The 21,165-nt window shown below is 39.1% G+C and overlaps 1 long non-coding RNA gene across 1 annotated transcript in view; it reads right to left on the bottom strand.

Annotated features, from left to right (window-relative positions):
• Window positions 1–21,165, bottom strand: part of LOC128645702 (uncharacterized) — a 77,406-nt gene that overhangs the window by 9,299 nt on the left and 46,942 nt on the right. The window contains exon 3 of the long non-coding RNA XR_008400136.1: window positions 8,417–8,445. This is a non-coding gene — a long non-coding RNA (uncharacterized LOC128645702). The remainder of the gene's footprint in view (window positions 1–8,416; window positions 8,446–21,165) is intronic.

Genomic DNA, 21,165 nt, shown 5'->3' with positions numbered 1-21,165 from the left:
TACATATTTGTGCCAACTGTATCTCCAAAAGTTTCATTTATTCACTGCATTTTGCTTCAAACATGACACAATAAGGTATTCATTTCGACTGTTGAAGGGACTTCTGCAAGTTCTGGTGAATTCATTTTCAGGATACAGAGTTATAATGTAAGTGATTCAGAGGTAATGTGTATGATACAGGGTGATTGTGGTACAGAGAGATAGTGTGTACGATACAGATTGATCATGATACAGAGAGACAGTGTAAGTGAAACAAAGTAATAATGTGATTGATTGAGAGAGATAGTATGTATGATACAGAGTGATTCTGATACAGAGAGATGGCGTGTATGATACAGAGATATTGTGTGTATGATACAGAGTGATTCTGATACAGAGAGATGCTGTGTATGATACAGAGTGATTGTGATACAGAGAGATGGGGCGCCATGTACTAAGCATCGAAGTGACCGTTCGTCTGTATTTCCGCGTCAAAATTAGCTCGCGATCTGCATCTTGTATTTACCAATCTGCGATCGAATAGAAAAACCACTATTTTTCATCAGCTATCGTAATTTTACGCAACTGATCAGTCATAAGCCTTTTTCCACTTATTACATGTTCGATCACACGTAAATTTGCTTTAATCGGAAATTATGAATGTTACATGTAATCCGCCCGCTCCAACTTTCACTGTAACTTCGCATGGTTTGCTTCGCGACCATTTAGGTAGCGAATACAATAGAAACTATAGGGGGTATCAACCTGGCGCCAGGTAGAAGTACTTAAGTGAAAGGACTAGACTACAATTGTTTCATTATTGGTTTTTGGATCACTGAATGAAGATGGAGACACTTTTACACATGTTTCTTTTCCGATTGATTCAATTAGGAGGAAGAAGGGCTATACAAGCACCAGTTGAAAACAATAATGGATTGCAAAGAAGGAGAGGTAGAAGAATCAGAGTCCCTAGAGTTTTCCTTCCACGTATGGGTTTGGAAGTAATTTCTGATCGGGAGATTATCCAGAGATTCCGTTTGGACAGAAAAACTATTATGGAACTTTATAATGAAATAGCACAATACCTTGAGCCTATGACAGCGCGTTCACAAGCCATACCCGGACTATTAAAACTGTTGGCAGCTTTACACTTTTTTGCCACAAGTTCATTCCAAGTTGTGTCTAGCGTTGGCATCAGCCAGTCTGAATCTCCGGAGCAAGCCATCTTCTCAAAGTGAATACCGAAAAGTAAATAAACAATATTCTAAGATTTCTGGGAAAATGCACATTCTTATACATGTCAGCAGCCAGACGTTGCTGCTTGTCTGACGATTATGACACCTAGATGGTCACGTGGGTGAAGAACTAAACCAATTAGGTCGCAGACTGCTTAGTAACTTTGTTCTTTCGCGCCGAACGAAGCTTCAAAGTTATCAATAATCCTATTTTCTTCAAGACACAATAGACGCAACATTTTACGGCTTGGTTTTTAGTACATTCATGTAACAAAGTTATATCCGCATGGTGCGAATGCCGGTGGGTTAATTCAATATGGTCTGTGCGAAAATTTTGACACCTTAGTAAATGGCGCCCATGGTGTGTATGATACAGAGATTATGGGGCATATGTATCAAGATCCGAATGGAGCTTGATACCCCGTGTTTCTGGTGAGTCATCAGACTCGCCAGAAACAGCAGTTATGAAGCAGCAGTCACAAAGACCGCTGCTCCATAACCTGTCCGCCTGCTCTGAGCAGGCGGACAGACATCGCCGGAAATCAACCCGATCGAGTACGATCGGGTTGATTGACACCCCCCTGCTGGCGGCCGATTGGCCGCGAGTCTGCAGGGGGCGTCGTTGCACCAGCAGCTCTTGTGAGTTGCTAGTGCAATGCTGAATACGGCGAGCGTATTGCTCGCCGTATTCAGCGAGGTCTGGCGGACCTGAAAACTATGGGCCATTGTGTGTATGATACAGAGTGATTCTGATACAGAGAGATGCTGTGTATGATACAGAGTGATTGTGATACAGAGAGATGCCTTGTATGATACAGAGTGATTGTGATACAGAGAGATAGTGTGTATGATGCAGAGTGATCTTGATACAGAGAGATAGTTTGTATGATACAGAGTGATTGTGATACAGAGAGATAGTGTGTATGATACAGAGTGATTGTGTGCATAATACAGTGATTGTGATACAGAGAGATAGTGTGTATGATACAGAGGGATCATGATACAGAGAGATAGTTTGTATGATACAGAGTGATTGTGATACAGAAATAGTTTGTATGATACAGAGTGATTGTGATACAGAGAAATGGTGTGTTTGATACAGAGTGATCGTGATACAGAGAGATGGTGTGTATGATAGAGTGATCGTGATTCAGAGAGATAGTGTGTATGATACAGAGTGATTGTGATACAGAGAGATTGTGTTTATGATACTGAGTGATCGTGATATAGAGAGATAGTTTGTGTGATACAGGGAGATGGTGTGTATGATACAGAATGATTGTGATTCAGAGAGAGTGTGTATGATGCAGAGTGATCGTGATACAGAGAGATAGTTTTATGATACAGAGTGATTGTGATACAGAGAGATGGTGTGTACGATACAGAGTGATCATTATACAGAGAGATCGTTTGTGTGATACAGAGTGATTCTGATACAGAGAGATGGTGTGTTTGATATTGAGTGATCGTGATACAGAGAGATAGTTTGTATCATACAAAGTGATTGTGATACAGAGATATGGTGTGTACGATACAGAGTGATTGTGATACAGAGAGATAGTTTGTATGATACAGAGTGATTGTGTGTATGATACAGATTGATTGTGATACAGAGAGATAGTGTGTATGATACAGAGTGATCGTGATACAGAGAGATGGTGTGAATGATAGAGTGATTGTGATACACAGAGATAGTTTGTATGATACAGAGTGATTGTGTGTATGATACAGAGTGATTGTGATACAGAGAGATTGTAAGTGAAACAGAGTAATAATGTGATTGATTGAGAGAGATAGTGTGTATGATACAGTGTGATTGTGATACAGAGAGATTGTGTGTATGATACAGAGTGATCTTTGATACAGAGAGATAGTTTGTATGATACAGAGTGATTGTGATACAGAGAGATTTTGTGTATGATACTGAGTTATTGTGTTTCAAAGAGCGTGTGTATGATGCAGAGTGATCGTGATACAGAGAGATAATTTATATGATACTTAGGGATTGTGATACAGAGAGATAATGTGTATGATACAGAGTGATTGTGACACAGAGAGATGGTGTGCATGATACAGAGATATTGTGTGTATGATACAGAGTGATTCTGATACAGAGAGATGCTGTGTATAATACAGAATGATTGTGATACAGAGAGATGGTGTGTATGATACAGAGATATTGTGTGTATGATACAGAGTGATTCTGATACAGAGAGATGCTGTGTATGATACAGAGTGATTGTGATACAGAGAGATGCTGTGTATGATACAGAGTGATTGTGATACAGAGAGATAGTGTGTATGATGCAGAGTGATCTTGATACAGAGAGATAGTTTGTATGATACAGAGTGATTGTGATACTGAGAGATAGTGTGTATGATACAGAGTGATTGTGTGTATAATACAGTGATTGTGATACAGAGAGATTGTGTGTATGATACAGAGGGATCATGATACAGAGAGATAGTTTGTACGATACAGAGTGATTGTGATACAGAAATAGTTTGTATGATACAGAGTGATTGTGATACAGAGAAATAGTGTGTTTGATACAGAGTGATCGTGATACAGAGAGATGGTGTGTATGATAGAGTGATCGTGATTCAGAGAGATAGTGTGTATGATACAGAGTGATTTTGATACAGAGAGATTGTGTTTATGATACTGAGTGATCGTGATACAGAGCGATAGTTTGTGTGATACAGGGAGATGGTGTGTATGATACAGAATGATTGTGATTCAGAGAGAGTGTGTATGATGCAGAGTGATCGTGATACAGAGAGATAGTTTTATGATACAGAGTGATTGTGATACAGAGAGATGGTGTGTACGATACAGAGTGATCATTATACAGAGAGATAGTTTGTGTGATACAGAGTGATTCTGATACAGAGAGATGGTGTGTTTGATATTGAGTGATCGTGATACAGAGAGATAGTTTGTATCATACAAAGTGATTGTGATACAGAGATATGGTGTGTACGATACAGAGTGATTGTGATACAGAGAGATAGTTTGTATGATACAGAGTGATTGTGTGTATGATACAGATTGATTGTGATACAGAGAGATAGTGTGTATGATACAGAGTGATCGTGATACAGAGAGATGGTGTGAATGATAGAGTGATTGTGATACACAGAGATAGTTTGTATGATACAGAGTGATTGTGTGTATGATACAGAGTGATTGTGATACAGAGAGATTGTAAGTGAAACAGAGTAATAATGTGATTGATTGAGGGAGATAGTGTGTATGATACAGTGTGATTGTGATACAGAGAGATTGTGTGTATGATACAGAGTGATCTTTGATACAGAGAGATAGTTTGTATGATACAGAGTGATTGTGATACAGAGAGATTTTGTGTATGATACTGAGTTATTGTGTTTCAGAGAGCGTGTGTATGATGCAGAGTGATCGTGATACAGAGAGATAATTTATATGATACTTAGGGATTGTGATACAGAGAGATAATGTGTATGATACAGAGTGATTGTGACACAGAGAGATGGTGTGCATGATACAGAGATATTGTGTGTATGATACAGAGTGATTCTGATACAGAGAGATGCTGTGTATAATACAGAATGATTGTGATACAGAGAGATGGTGTGTATGATACAGAGATATTGTGTGTATGATACAGAGTGATTCTGATACAGAGAGATGCTGTGTATGATACAGAGTGATTGTGATACAGAGAGATGCTGTGTATGATACAGAGTGATTGTGATACAGAGAGATAGTGTGTATGATGCAGAGTGATCTTGATACAGAGAGATAGTTTGTATGATACAGAGTGATTGTGATACTGAGAGATAGTGTGTATGATACAGAGTGATTGTGTGTATAATACAGTGATTGTGATACAGAGAGATTGTGTGTATGATACAGAGGGATCATGATACAGAGAGATAGTTTGTATGATACAGAGTGATTGTGATACAGAAATAGTTTGTATGATACAGAGTGATTGTGATACAGAGAAATAGTGTGTTTGATACAGAGTGATCGTGATACAGAGAGATGGTGTGTATGATAGAGTGATTGTGATTCAGAGAGATAGTGTGTAGGATACAGAGTGATTTTGATACAGAGAGATTGTGTTTATGATACTGAGTGATCGTGATACAGAGAGATAGTTTGTGTGATACAGGGAGATGGTGTGTATTATACAGAGTGATTGTGATTCAGAGAGAGTGTGTATGATGCAGAGTGATCGTGATACAGAGATATAGTTTGTATGATACAGAGTGATTCTGATACAGAGAGATGGTGTGTATGATACAGAATGATCGTGACACAGAGAGTTACTATGAGTGATACCGAGTGATCGTGATACAGAGAGGTAATGTGAGTGATACAGAGTGATCATGATATCGAGAGGTAGTGTGAGAGATACAGAGAGATAGTTTTTATGATACAGAGTGATTGTGATACAGAGAGATAGTTTGTGTGATACAGAGTGATTCTGATACAGAGAGATGGTGTGTTTGATATTGAGTGATCGTGATACAGAGAGATAGTTTGTATCATGCAAAGTGATTGTGATACAGAGAGATGGTGTGTACGATACAGAGTGATTGTGATACAGAGAGATAGTTTGTATGATACAGAGTGATTGTGTGTATGATACAGATTGATTGTGATACAGAGAGATAGTGTGTATGATACAGAGTGATCGTGATACAGAGAGATGGTGTGTATGATAGAGTGATTGTGATACACAGAGATAGTTTGTATGATACAGAGTGATTGTGTGTATGATACAGAGTGATTGTGATACAGAGAGATTGTAAGTGAAACAGAGTAATAATGTGATTGATTGAGAGAGATAGTGTGTATGATACAGAGTGATTGTGATACAGAGAGTTTGTGTGTATGATACAGAGTGATCTTTGATACAGAGAGATAGTTTGTATGATACAGAGCGATTGTGATACAGAGAGATTTTGTGTATGATACAGAGTGATCTTTGATACAGAGAGATAGTTTGTATGATACAGAGTGATCGTGATACAGAGAGATAATTTGTATGATACAGAGGGATTGTGATACAGAGAGATAGTGTGTATGATACAGAGTGATTGTGACACAGAGAGATGGTGTGCATGATACAGAGATATTGTGTGTATGATACAGAGTGATTCTGATACAGAGAGATGCTGTGTATGATACAGAATGATTGTGATACAGAGAGATGGTGTGTATGATACAGAGATATTTTGTGTATGATACAGAGTGATTCTGATACAGAGAGATGCTGTGTATGATACAGAGTGATTGTGATACAGAGAGATGCTGTGTATGATACAGAGTGATTGTGATACAGAGAGATAGTTTGTATGATACAGAGTGATTGTGATACTGAGAGATAGTGTGTATGATACAGAGTGATTGTGTGTATAATACAGTGATTGTGATACAGAGAGATTGTGTGTATGATACAGAGGGATCATGATATAGAGAGATAGTTTGTATGATACAGAGTGATTGTGATACAGAAATAGTTTGTATGATACAGAGTGATTGTGATACAGAGAAATAGTGTGTTTGATACAGAGTGATCGTGATACAGAGAGATGGTGTGTATGATAGAGTGATCGTGATTCAGAGAGATAGTGTGTATGATACAGAGTAATTTTGATACAGAGAGATTGTGTTTATGATACTGAGTGATCTTGATACAGAGAGATAGTTTGTGTGATACAGGGAGATGGTGTGTATTATACAGAGTGATTGTGATTCAGAGAGAGTGTGTATGATGCAGAGTGATCGTGATACAGAGAGATAGTTTGTATGATACAGAGTGATTCTGATACAGAGAGATGGTGTGTATGATACAGAGTGATCGTGACACAGAGAGTTACTATGAGTGATACCGAGTGATCGTGATATAGAGAGGTAGTGTGAGTGATACAGAGTGATCATGATATCGAGAGGTAGTGTGAGTGATACAGAGAGATAGTTTATATGATACAGAGTGATTCTGATACAGAGAGATGGGGTGTTTGATATTGAGTGATCGTGATACAGAGAGATAGTTTGTATCATACAAAGTGATTGTGATACAGAGAGATGGTGTGTACGATACAGAGTGATTGTGATACAGAGAGATAGTTTGTATGATACAGAGTGATTGTGTGTATGATACAGATTGATTGTGATACAGAGAGATAATGTGTATGATACAGAGTGATCATGATACAGAGAGATGGTGTGTATGATAGAGTGATTGTGATACAGAGAGATAGTTTGTATGATACAGAGTGATTGTGTGTATGATACATATTGATTGTGATACAGAGAGATAGTGTGTATGATACAGAGTGATCATGATACAGAGAGATGGTTTGTATGACAGAGTGATCGTGATACAGAGAGATCGTGTGTATGGTACAGAGTCATCATGATACAGAAAGATAGGGCCTGATATTGAAAACCTCGCCAGCATGGAGACAATTTACACAAGATCTTTTGTATTTTATTTTAGACCTTGTATTGTAATGTAGGATTCTGTCTTTCACATAAAGAACACTACATAGCAACATAAACATTTTTCAATATAAAATTTGTGTTTCTAAATATTTTTAAGGGTCTCACCGTACCAACGAGACTTTTAAAATGTCTCGCCTGAGTGGCGATGTTTTGAATATCAGGCCCATAGTGTGTATGATACAGAGTGATTGTGATACAGAGAGATGGTGTGTATCATACAGAGGGATTGTGATACAGAGAGATGGTATGATACAGAGTGATTGTGATACAGAGAGATGGTGTGTATGATACAGAGTGATTGTGATACAGAGAGATGGTGTGTATGATACAGAGGGATTGTGATACAGAGAGATGGTGTGTATGATACAGAGTGATTGTGATACAGAGAGATGGTGTGTATGATACAGAGGGATTGTGATACAGAGAGATGGTGTGTATGATACAGAGTGATCGTGACACAGAGAGTTACTGTGAGTGATAAAGAGTGATTGTGATACAGAGAGGTAGCGTGAGTGATACAGAGTGATCATGATATCGAGAAGTAGTGTGAGTGAGCAGAGTAATACTGTAATACAGAGAGATAGTGTGTATGAAAGAGAGATACTGTGAGTGATACAAAGAGATCTTAGTAACTGGATGTAACTGAATAAAAATAAATTAACATAGTATAAAGAAGGTTCCTGTGGAGTCTATTCCTCACCATATATTCCAGTGCTGACAGGGGGGGATCTTGAAAAGAAATAAAAAGTAAGTTATCTACTGGTGTATGTAGTATTTTAAATATTTTATGCATTCAGTATTTTTGTTAAAAATAAACATGTATCAAGTTGACCTCAAACTCTTCTGGCCCCTAACCTAAACATTGGTAGTACAACAGTACCTCACCCCTTCCCCCTCCACTACCCTTCCCCACCTATCTCAACCAACCCCTTCCTACCCCATTATCATAACCTATACCAGGTGATCATGCAACTAGACATGTGCGTTTCATTCCGAATTTAAATTCGGACGAATTTGTCAAATTCGGAGATTCGGATCAATTCAAATTTCCGAATTACTGTAGCACTGAATGTAACGAATAAATCTGAATTAGTTTGGATTTATTCGTAACATTCGGATGGCCATGGACTAATCACAATTACACTAGTATTGTACTGAATATTAGGTTATATCACTCTGCTATGGGTAACACCTAATATTACAGTACATAATACTAGTCTAATACACAGCACATCCCACCTAACACATACCGAACTTCCGAATTTACGAATCGAATCCGAACCAAATACATCCGAATACATCTGAATTTATTCGAATCCGAATGAATCCGAACGAATCTGAAACGAATGCATTCAAATGTATCCAAAAACAAAATTCGACAACATCCGATTCGATCCAAAACAAAACAAAACAAATTTTTTCGCCACGCACAAGTCTACATGCAACCACTACCAATCACTAATGACACACGCAGAAGAAGCAACTTCCAAAACAACAACAAACGACTTTACCACTTCCAACAAATCCATCAAACCTCTGCAACGATCCCTTATCATAAGAATCAGAAGATTAACACTAAAGAGACACTACTTAAAGTAGGAGGGTATCCTTCTGTAAACCATTCAAGACATTACCCAGAAACTTTAACTTAATAGCAAGCATATATTTAACTGTTTAGTTATGTTACATTTTATACCGTAAATGGTCAAACGCCTTTTATTACATTGCTGTAATGTTGTATCCCCAAAATGACAATAAAAATGTTAAAAAATAAATAAACATGTATGATTAAGTTTACAAAAAATTCAACAAGAAATAGTATCATTCACTTGTTAGCGGAATCTCCACTATCTACTTTCCATACAAACAGTCCATACATAAAAATAAAAATAACCTTTTAATCATAAAGACAAGGCTTCAAAAGGCATCACAAATAGAAAAGGAATGTGAATAATTTACAGCTAAAAACAAAATTTATGCTTACCTGATAAATTTCTTTCTCTTGTGGTGTATCCAGTCCACGGGTTCATCCATTACTTGTGGGATATTCTCCTTCCCAATAGGAAGCTGCAAGAGGACACCCACAGCAGAGCTGTCTATATAGCTCCTCCCCTAACTGCCACCCCCAGTCATTTGACCGAAGACAAGCAAGAAAAAGGAGAAACTATAGGGTGCAGTGGTGACTGTAGTTTAAAAATAAAAAACACCTGCCTTAAAGTGACAGGGCGGGCCATGGACTGGATACACCACAAGAGAAAGAAATTTATCAGGTAAGCATAAATTTTGTTTTCTCTTGTAAGGTGTATCCAGTCCACGGGTTCATCCATTACTTGTGGGATACCAATACCAAAGCTTTAGGACACGGATGAAGGGAGGGACAAGGCAGGCACTTAAACGGAAGGCACCACTGCCTGCAAGACCTTTCTCCCAAAAATAGCCTCCGAGGAAGCAAAAGTATCAAATTTGTAGAATTTAGAAAAAGTATGAAGCGACGACCAAGTCGCCGCCTTACAAATCTGATCAACAGAGGCCTCATGTTTAAAAGCCCATGTGGAAGCTACCGCTCTAGTAAAATGAGCTGTAATTCTTTGAGGAGGCTGCTGGCCAGCAGTCTCATAAACTAAACGGATTATGCTTCTCAGCCAAAAAGAAAGAGAAGTTGCGGAAGCCTTTTGGCCTCTCCTCTTTCCAGAGTAGATGACAAACAATGCAGATGTTTGACGAAAATCCTTAGTAGCTTGCAAATAAAACTTTAAAGCTCGAACCACGTCAAGATTGTGTAACAGACGTTCCTTCTTTGAAGAAGGATTAGGACACAGTGACGGAACAACAATTTCCTGATTGATATTCCTATTAGATACTACCTTAGGAAGAAACCCTGGTTTGGTACTCAAAACTACCTTATCTGCATGGAAGATCAGATAAGGGGAATCACACTGCAAGGCAGATAACTTTGAAACTCTTCGAGCCGAAGAGATAGCTACTAAAAACAGAACTTTCCAAGATGAAAGCTTGATATCTATGGAATGCAAGGGTTCAAACGGAACCCCTTGAAGAACTTTAAGAACTAAATTTAAACTCCATGGCGGAACAACAGGTTTAAACACAGGCCTGATTCTAACCAAAGCCTGACAAAACGCCTGACCGTCTGGAACATGAGCCAGGAGTTTGTGCAAAAGAATAGACAGAGCAGAAATCTGTCCCTTTAAGGAACTAGCCGATAATCCCTTTTCCAATCCTTCTTGGAGAAAAGATAGTATCCTAGGAATCCTGACCTTACTCCACGAGTAACCCTTGGATTCACACCAATGAAGATATTTACACCATATCTTATGATAGATTTTCCTGGTGACAGGCTTTCGAGCCTGAATCAAGGTATCAATGACCGACTCGGAGAAACCACGTTTTGATAAAATCAAGTGTTCAATCTCCAAGCAGTCAGACGCAGAGAAATTAGATTTGGATGTTTGAAAGGACCTTGGAGTAGAAGGTCCTGCCTCAGCGGCAGAGTCCATGGTGGAGAGGATGATATGTCCACCAGATCCGCATACCAAGTCCTGCGTGGCCACGCAGGCGCTATCAAAATCACTGAAGCTCTCTCCTGCTTGATCTTGGCAATCAGACGAGGAAGGAGAGGAACGGTGGAAACACATAAGCCAGGTTGAAGGACCAGGGCACTGCTAGAGCATCTATCAGCGCTGCCTGGGGATCCCTTGACCTGGACCCGTAACAAGGAAGCTTGGCATTCTGATGAGATGCCATCAGATCCAGTTCTGGTTTGCCCCAAAGTTGAATCAGCTGGGCAAATACCTCCAGATGGAGCTCCCACTCCCCTGGATGAAAAGTCTGCTGACTTAGAAAATCCGCCTCCCAGTTCTCTACTCCTGGGATATGGATATCTGAGAGATGGGAAGAGTGAACCTCTTCCCATAGAATTATCTTGGAAACCTCCATCATTGCCAGGGGACTCCTTGTTCCCCCCTGATGGTTCATACAGGCTACAGTCGTGATATTGTCCAACTGAAATCTGATGAACTTGGCCGCAGCTAGTTGAGGCCAAGCCTGAAGAGCATTGAATATCGCTCTGAGTTCCAGAATGTTTATTCACGAACCCTGAGCCTTCAGGGAGTTCCAGACTGCGCCCCAGCCCAGAAGGCTGGCATCTGTCGTCACTATAGTCCACTCTGGCCTGCGGAAACTCATTCCCCTGGACAGATGGACCCGAGATAACCACCAGAGAAGAGAATCCCTGGTCTCTTGATCCAGATTTAACAGAGGAGACAAATCTGTGTAGTCCCCATTCCACTGGTTGAGCATGCAAAGTTGCAGTGGTCTGAGATGTAGGCGGGCAAACGGAACTATGTCCATTGCCGCTACCATTAGGCCGATCATTTCCATACACTGAACCACTTATGGCAGAGAAGTGGAATGAAGAACACGGCAAGAAGTTAGAAGTTTTGATATCCTGACTTCTGTCAGAAAAATTTTAATTTCTACTGAATCTATCAGAGTTCCTAAGAAGGAAACTCTTGTGAGAGGAGAGAGAGAACTCTTTTCTATGTTCACTTTCCTCCCGTGAGACCTCAGAAAGGCCAGAACAATGTCCGTATGGGACTTGGCGATTTGAAAAGTTGACGCCTGAATCAAAATGTCGTCTAGGTAAGGGGCTACCGCTATGCCTCGCGGCCTTAGAGCCGCCAGAAGGGACCCTAGAACCTTCGTAAAGATTCTTGGTGCTGTGGCTAACCTGAAGGGAAGAGCCACAAACTGTTAATGCCTTCCCCTTGTTCCAAGCCTGGTTAGGTCTCCAGACTGGTTTGGACTGGGCGAAATTTCCCTCTTGTTTTGCATTAGAGGAAATTGAGGCTGCGCCACTCTTGAAGTTTCTAAAGGAATGAAAATTATTCTGTTTGGTCCTCTTATTGGACCTATCCTGAGGAAGGGCGTGACCTTTTCCTCCAGTAATATCAGAAATGATCTCCTTCAGCCGGGCCCGAATAGGGTCTGTCCCTTGAAGGGGATGTTAAGAAGCTTAGACTTTGAAGTAACGTCTGCTGTCCAGGACTTAAGCCATAGCGCCCTACGCGCCAAAATGTCAAAACCTGAATTCTTAGCCGTTAGTTTGGTTAACTGAAAAACGGCGTCAGAAATAAAGGAATTAGCTAACTTAAGATATTTAATCCTGTCTAGAATTTTGTCTAGCGGAGTCTCCACCTGCAGAGCCTCCTCAAGAGACTCGAACCAAAAAGCTGCTGCAGCAGTAACTGGGGCTATGCATGCAAGAGGCTGGAGAATAAAACCTTGATGAATAAACAATTTCTTAAGGAGACCCTCCAATTTTTATCCATAGGATCTAGGAAAGCACAACTGTCCTCGATGGGGATAGTTGTACGCTTAGCTAGGGTAGAGACTGCTCCCTCCACCTTAGGGACCGTCTGCCACGAGTCCCGTACAGCGGCATCTATGGGAAACATCTTTTTGAAAGCAGGAGGGGGAGAGAACGGCACACCTGGTCTATTCCATTCCTTAGTAATAATTTCCAAAAACCTCTTAGGGACTGGAAAACATCAGTGTAAACAGGCACTGCAAAGTATTTGTCCATTTTACACAATTTCTCTGGAACCACAATGGGGTCACAATCATCCAGAGTCGCTAAAACCTCCCTAAGCAATAAGCGGAGGTGTTCAAGCTTAAATTTAAACGCTGTCATTTCAGAATCAGACTGAAGCAACGCCTTCCCTGAGTCTGAAATGTCACCCACAGATAGAAGCTCACCTGCCTCGGCTTCTGAGTATTGTGACAGTATATCGGACACAGGCATTAAAGCGTCAGAAAGCTCTGTATTAGTTCTAGCCCCAGAGCTGTCTCCCTTTCCTTGTAACCCTGGCAGTTTGGAAAATACCTCTGTGAGGGTAGCATTCATAACTGCCGCCATGTCCTGTAAGGTAAAAGAATTAGACGCGCTAGATGTACTTGGCGTTACTTGAGCGGGAGTTATAGGTTCTGACACATGGGGAGAGCTAGATGGCATAATCTCCTTTTTTCAGTCAGAGAATCCCCTGGAGATAAATCTTTAAGCGCCATAATATGGTCTTTATAGTTTATAGAAATTTCAGTACATTTGGTACACATTCTAAGAGGGGCTTCCACCATGGCTTCTAAACATATTGAACAAGGAGTTTCCTCTATGTCAGACATGTTTAACAGACTAGTAATGAGACAAGCAAGCTTGGAAAACACTTTAATAAAGGTGAAACAGCAATTAAACAAAATCGTTACTGTGCCTTTAAGAGAAAAAAACTAACACAAACTGCAAAACAGTGTAAAATATAGTAAAGTCTTTGAAAAAATTTTTGTGTAAGGGACTAAAGCAACATTGCACCCACTTGCAAATGGATTATTAACCCCTTAGGCACCAAACCGGATTTAAAAATGTTAAAAACGTTACAAGACAGTTAAGCACCCTGCCATAGCTCTGCTGAGGCTCCTACCTGCCCTCAAGTACGATTTTGTGCAGAAATAAACACCTTATAATGGTCCTCAGGTGCCAGAGGACTCCTCTAGGGAAGCTGGATGTCTCAGTCTGAATTAGAACTGCGCATTTAGAGCGCTAAAATAGCCCCCTCCCACCATGTACTGGATGCCAAAGGGGCCTTAAGAAAATACTCCTAGAAGTATCTGATTAGCCATGTGGAAACTAGGCCCCAAATAAAGATTTATCTCCCTCAGAGAAAAAAACTTCCTATTTTTGAATTCATGTAAACGTTTAACTGTCACTAAGTAATAAGAGTATTACCCTGTTTTGTAAGCATGATCCCAGTCGCTGTTAAATCACTGCATCAGGCTTACCTCAAATACACAAGGCTCTGTCAGCATTTTCTAGAACTCATTCATCTCTCTAGAAATAAATATACTGAACATACCTCAAAGCAGGTAATCTGCAGACCGTTCCCCCAACTGAAGTTGTCCCATACTCTTCAGTTATGTGTGAGAACAGAAATGGACCTTAGTTACAAACCGCTAAGATCATCAACCTCCAGGAAGAACTCTTCTTCTAATTTCTGCCTGAGAGTAAAACAGTACAACGCTGGTACCGTTTAAAAACAACAAACTTTTGATTGAAGGTAAAACTACACTGTCACCACATATCTCTTGATACTTCCTATCTTGTCGAGAGCTGCAAGAGAATGACTGGGGGTGGCAGTTAGGGGAGGAGCTATATAGACAGCTCTGCTGTGGGTGTCCTCTTGCAGCTTCCTATTGGGAAGGAGAATATCCCACAAGTAATGGATGAACCCGTGGACTGGATACACCTTACAAGAGAAATCAGAATACTGAACAGTATTACAATGTATCAACTTAAATGAATAATTAATTACCCCTCTGAGGAAGCATAAAGTGAAACGCGACCGCGTCAGGGGCATCTCACCTATTTTAAACTTGCACTTTGTTGTTTAGGACCATTATAATTTAATTTATGATTTAATTCAAATCGATATTTGTGCTAAAGAATGGTGGGAAGGATGGGAAGGGGTTATTAACAGTAACGGAACGCTTGCTCTACCCCAATACAGGGGATGGAGGGTTTTTCCCAAATAGAGGTTTCCATAAATAATATGTTAAAATACCATCTTACCTAAACCTTTCACTTGATCCCTCTGCACACACTTAGGGATTAGCAACATTGCAATTTGTGTAATATTTGAATTCAAACATTTTAACAATTCCTTTACAACAAAGGTTGCCGCAATAGTTTAATCATATTTAATCATTGTAGCTGTCATTTTATTTGTACTACCAGTAAAACTTATATTTAACCTCTTACCACTATTTAGTGCTAAAAGAGCATTCTTTTGTTCCCTATTTCTTAAATAGGGTTTCTTTTTCAAGTGTATTCATTTCTGCTCAGGGCACACTCCAGACTTTGAGGCCCATTTATCAAGCTCCGAATGAAGCTTGAGGGCCCGTGTTTCTGGCGAGTCTTCAGAATCGCCAGAAACAGCAGTTATGAAGTAGCGGTCTAAAGACCGCTGCTCCATAACCCTGTCCTGCTCTGGGCGGACAGAGATCGCCACAATTCAACCCGATCGAGTACGATCGGGTTGATTGACACCCCCTGCTGGCGGCTGATTGGTCGCGAGTCTGCTGGTGCAATGCTGAATACGGAGAGCGTATTGCTCTCCGCATTCAGCGATGTCTGTCGGACCTGATCCGCACTGATCAGGTCCGATAGACATTTGATAAATAGGCCTCTTTACCTCTATAAATAATAAAATAAAACAAGGTTTGCCTGGAGAACAATTTCCCTGTTTTCTGAGACCTTTCTCTTTTTTTGTTTAATTTTCAATTAATATGTTTTTGACTATTGATGAGTGTGTGGTGTGGGTTTATTTTCAACACAGTAAACAAGTAGATTTAATAATGTCATTTATATTAACTTAATAAAGTGATTTAATTCCCAAACCAATACTCCAATTCATTAACCTTTTCTTATTTCATGTAGTATACAGTATCTGCTGGTAACTGATACGTGCAGAGAATAGATTGTATTTATTTTAAATATTTGACTTTTTTAGCTAGACAGCTGCATACACTTTTGAGCACTAGATGGCAGCAGTATATGCAACAATGTATTACTTTGTTGCATACATTGCTGCAAAACTGCTGCCATATAGTTCTTCAGATACATGCATGGGCCGGAACCTGGCTATGTATGCCCTTCAACAAATGATACCACAAGAATAAAGTATATTTTGAGAACATAACTCAACTTGAAAGTGTTTGTTCAAATTGCTGCTTGCTCTATCTGAATAATGAAAGTTTCACTTAGAGTTGAATTTGCATGTAGGACATACGATCTGTGAGACAACACTTCTCAGTTGGGAAGAAAGTCAAGTAAAACAGTACAACGCTGAAACAGCAGTTATGAAGTAGCGGTCTAAAGACCGCTGCTCCATAACCCTGTCCGCCTGCTCTGGGCGGACAGAGATCGCCACAATTCAACCCGATCGAGTACGATCGGGTTGATTGACACCCCCTGCTGGCGGCTGATTGGTCGCGAGTCTGCTGGTGCAATGCTGAATACGGAGAGCGTATTGCTCTCCGCATTCAGCGATGTCTGTCGGACCTGATCCGCACTGATCAGGTCCGATAGACATTTGATAAATAGGCCTCTTTACCTCTATAAATAATAAAATAAAACAAGGTTTGCCTGGAGAACAATTTCCCTGTTTTCTGAGACCTTTCTCTTTTTTTGTTTAATTTTCAATTAATATGTTTTTGACTATTGATGAGTGTGTGGTGTGGGTTTATTTTCAACACAGTAAACAAGTAGATTTAATAATGTCATTTATATTAACTTAATAAAGTGATTTAATTCCCAAACCAATACTCCAATTCATTAACCTTTTCTTATTTCATGTAGTATACAGTATCTGCTGGTAACTGATACGTGCAGAGAATAGATTGTATTTATTTTAAATATTTGACTTTTTTAGCTAGACAGCTGCATACACTTTTGAGCACTAGATGGCAGCAGTATATGCAACAATGTATTACTTTGTTGCATACATTGCTGCAAAACTGCTGCCATATAGTTCTTCAGATACATGCATGGGCCGGAACCTGGCTATGTATGCCCTTCAACAAATGATACCACAAGAATAAAGTATATTTTGAGAACATAACTCAACTTGAAAGTGTTTGTTCAAATTGCTGCTTGCTCTATCTGAATAATGAAAGTTTCACTTAGAGTTGAATTTGCATGTAGGACATACGATCTGTGAGACGACACTTCTCAGTTGGGAAGAAAGTCAAGTGCTACATTTATTTGGTACTGTTACAAAACTGAAATCCAAGGAAATCTCCTCACCAACCATGTGCATAAAGTGGTAATTAGTTAATAACGTATTTATATTTGACAATTCTGTCATTTACTATGTTTTGTTTTCCCAGAAATAAATTATTGAGAGCCAGATTACAAGTATGCGCCAATTGCGCTAGAAGTAAACTTTTTGTGCTTGTTGGGTTACGCTGGTATTACAAGTTGAAAGTAACAATGTATCGCCCTCGCGCTTACCCGACAAGCGCAAACAGGTTACTTCTAGCACAATTAAACTGTTGTGCGAAAGATAGCTTCTTCCCCATAGAATTCAATGGAGAAAAAAAAGTGGAGAAAAAACAGCTGACTCTCGTAAACCCGAACTCATATTATCATATGCGCTAACCCGACATGAAAATATGAATATTTAACATTCCAATGTTCTGCACATAGCAGAATATGTTCTATTTATTCAGAAATACATATTTATACATATAGCTGATGGTATTTTGGTACAATATACATTTATGTCTATATACAGTATATATATTGTATATATACTGTATATATATATATATATATATATATATATATATATATATATATATATATATATATACAGGGAGTGCAGAATTATTAGGCAAGTTGTATTTTTGAGGATTCATTTTATTATTGAACAACAACCATGTTCTCAATGAACCCAAAAAACTCATTAATATCAAAGCTGAATAGTTTTGGAAGTAGTTTTTAGTTTGTTTTTAGTTATAGCTATTTTAGGGGGATATCTGTGTGTGCAGGTGACTATTACTGTGCATAATTATTAGGCAACTTAACAAAAAACAAATATATACCCATTTCAATTATTTATTTTTACCAGTGAAACCAATATAACATCTCAACATTCACAAATATACATTTCTGACATTCAAAAACAAAACAAAAACAAATCAGTGACCAATATAGCCACCTTTCTTTGCAAGGACACTCAAAAGCCTGCCATCCATGGATTCTGTCAGTGTTTTGATCTGTTCACCATCAACATTGCGTGCAGCAGCAACCACAGCCTCCCAGACACTGTTCAGAGAGGTGTACTGTTTTCCCTCCTTGTAAATCTCACATTTGATGATGGACCACAGGTTCTCAATGGGGTTCAGATCAGGTGAACAAGGAGGCCATGTCATTAGATTTTCTTCTTTTATACCCTTTCTTGCCAGCCACGCTGTGGAGTACTTGGACGCGTGTGATGGAGCATTGTCCTGCATGAAAATCATGTTTTTCTTGAAGGATGCAGACTTCTTCCTGTACCACTGCTTGAAGAAGGTGTCTTCCAGAAACTGGCAGTAGGACTGGGAGTTGAGCTTGACTCCATCCTCAACCCGAAAAGGCCCCACAAGCTCATCTTTGATGATACCAGCCAAAACCAGTACTCCACCTCCACCTTGCTGGCGTCTGAGTCGGACTGGAGCTCTCTGCCCTTTACCAATCCAGCCACGGGCCCATCCATCTGGCCCATCAAGACTCACTCTCATTTCATCAGTCCATAAACCTTAGAAAAATCAGTCTTGAGATATTTCTTGGCCCAGTCTTGACGTTTCAGCTTGTGTGTCTTGTTCAGTGGTGGTCGTCTTTCAGCCTTTCTTACCTTGGCCATGTCTCTGAGTATTGCACACCTTGTGCTTTTGGGCACTCCAGTGATGTTGCAGCTCTGAAATATGGCCAAACTGGTGGCAAGTGGCATCTTGGCAGCTGCACGCTTGACTTTTCTCAGTTCATGGGCAGTTATTTTGCGCCTTGGTTTTTCCACACGCTTCTTGCGACCCTGTTGACTATTTTGAATGAAACGCTTGATTGTTCGATGATCACGCTTCAGAAGCTTTGCTATTTTAAGAGTGCTGCATCCCTCTGCAAGATATCTCACTATTTTTGACTTTTCTGAGCCTGTCAAGTCCTTCTTTTGACCCATTTTGCCAAAGGAAAGGAAGTTGCCTAATAATTATGCACACCTGATATAGGGTGTTGATGTCATTAGACCACACCCCTTCTCATTACAGAGATGCACATCACCTAATATGATTAATTGGTAGTAGGCTTTCGAGCCTATACAGCTTGGAGTAAGACAACATGCATAAAGAGGATGATGTGGTCAAAATACTCATTTGCCTAATAATTCTGCACTCACTGTATATACATATATATATATATACATGATTATATATAGGTATAGATACACACACACACACATATAGGAATATATATTTAACATTGGAATGCAAACACTTTACAATAAATACACAATATAACACTTTATTAAAAATGAATATTGCAGACATATTATCTACTTAATTGCAAAGGACTCTAATGCACTTCTAAATATGTATTTATATGTGTACATCTGTTTTTATGGGTTTATATGAGTATATGAGTATATATGTTTGTAAATACATATACAAAACAACAGAGAGGGTTGGCGCACATCCAAATACTTGAATCCACATGTTTATAACATTTACAAGAAAAATTATATGCTGCAAGACTTTAAGCCTATATATCTTTAAATAAAGTTGGGATCTTAGTCATTGTCTTTTTTTGGTCTTTTGGCAGCACTCCCACAATATGTGTGCTAGTATTTTAAAAACTTAAAAATGTTTTGTTTTTTTTTGTGGTGTGCTTAACCAACCCCCCCTTGTGTTTGTAAATACATATATACACATACAAATAAATAAATAACTATGTACACACACACACACAAATATATATATATTTTTTTTCCTAACAACTGAGATCTCATATCTTTGAGCCCTTATAACTTTTTTGTGCAATATTTTTAATAATAATTTTTATTAGACAGTGTTATTTATGAGTGCAACTGTACTTTGTAATGTATTTTTTATGTGTTTTGTGACACTGTTTAATTTCGCAAAATAGCGTTAATGATTCTAGCGTAAATTGCGATGACGCTTACGTGATTGTGATTGCATTCAACTTGCAATATGAGTGCAATTTAACCTGCATGCAAACTATCATGAAAATGTTTGCGCTCCACTTGTAATCTTGCCATGATTGGGAAGACAGCAGTTGCCTCTGATTTGTGCTTAGGGATTAATGGATCCCACAAACCTATAGGGGGATATTTATCAAGCCGTCAACCGCAAATACGCTGGAATTCCGCAGTGTAATTGTGGCGAGCTTGATCCGACCTAGTTATCAAAGCCTACAGACTGGCAAAAGTTGAAATCTGTGACGTAACATATGATCCGTTCAGTCTATGAGGATTTCACAGCGCAACCCTTAGTGGTAATTTTTTGCTGTACCTATGAACAGCTTTCCCCAAAAGGCTGTAAGAGATAATGTGAAAGAAAAAACGGGGTATGGACAGCGCTAGGTTAACTTAAAATTACCACAACCAAAATACGGATATAGAAATAAAGAGATATGCTATTCCAATGTTCAATAAAATAAAGGATTTTATTCATAAAATGCCATATACTCGATTCTAAGTGGATTCTGACTATATAAATAATTCTATGGTGACCGGTCACATTTAATTTAAAGTATTAGATGTACAGACCTATATATATAGGAATAAATTAGTATTCATATATTCATAAAGTCATATAGGGTTGACAAAA

This window comes from Bombina bombina, chromosome 1 (genome assembly GCF_027579735.1).
Source record: "Bombina bombina isolate aBomBom1 chromosome 1, aBomBom1.pri, whole genome shotgun sequence".
NCBI lineage: Eukaryota > Metazoa > Chordata > Amphibia > Anura > Bombinatoridae > Bombina > Bombina bombina.
This window is presented reverse-complemented; position numbering and strand designations above follow the sequence as displayed.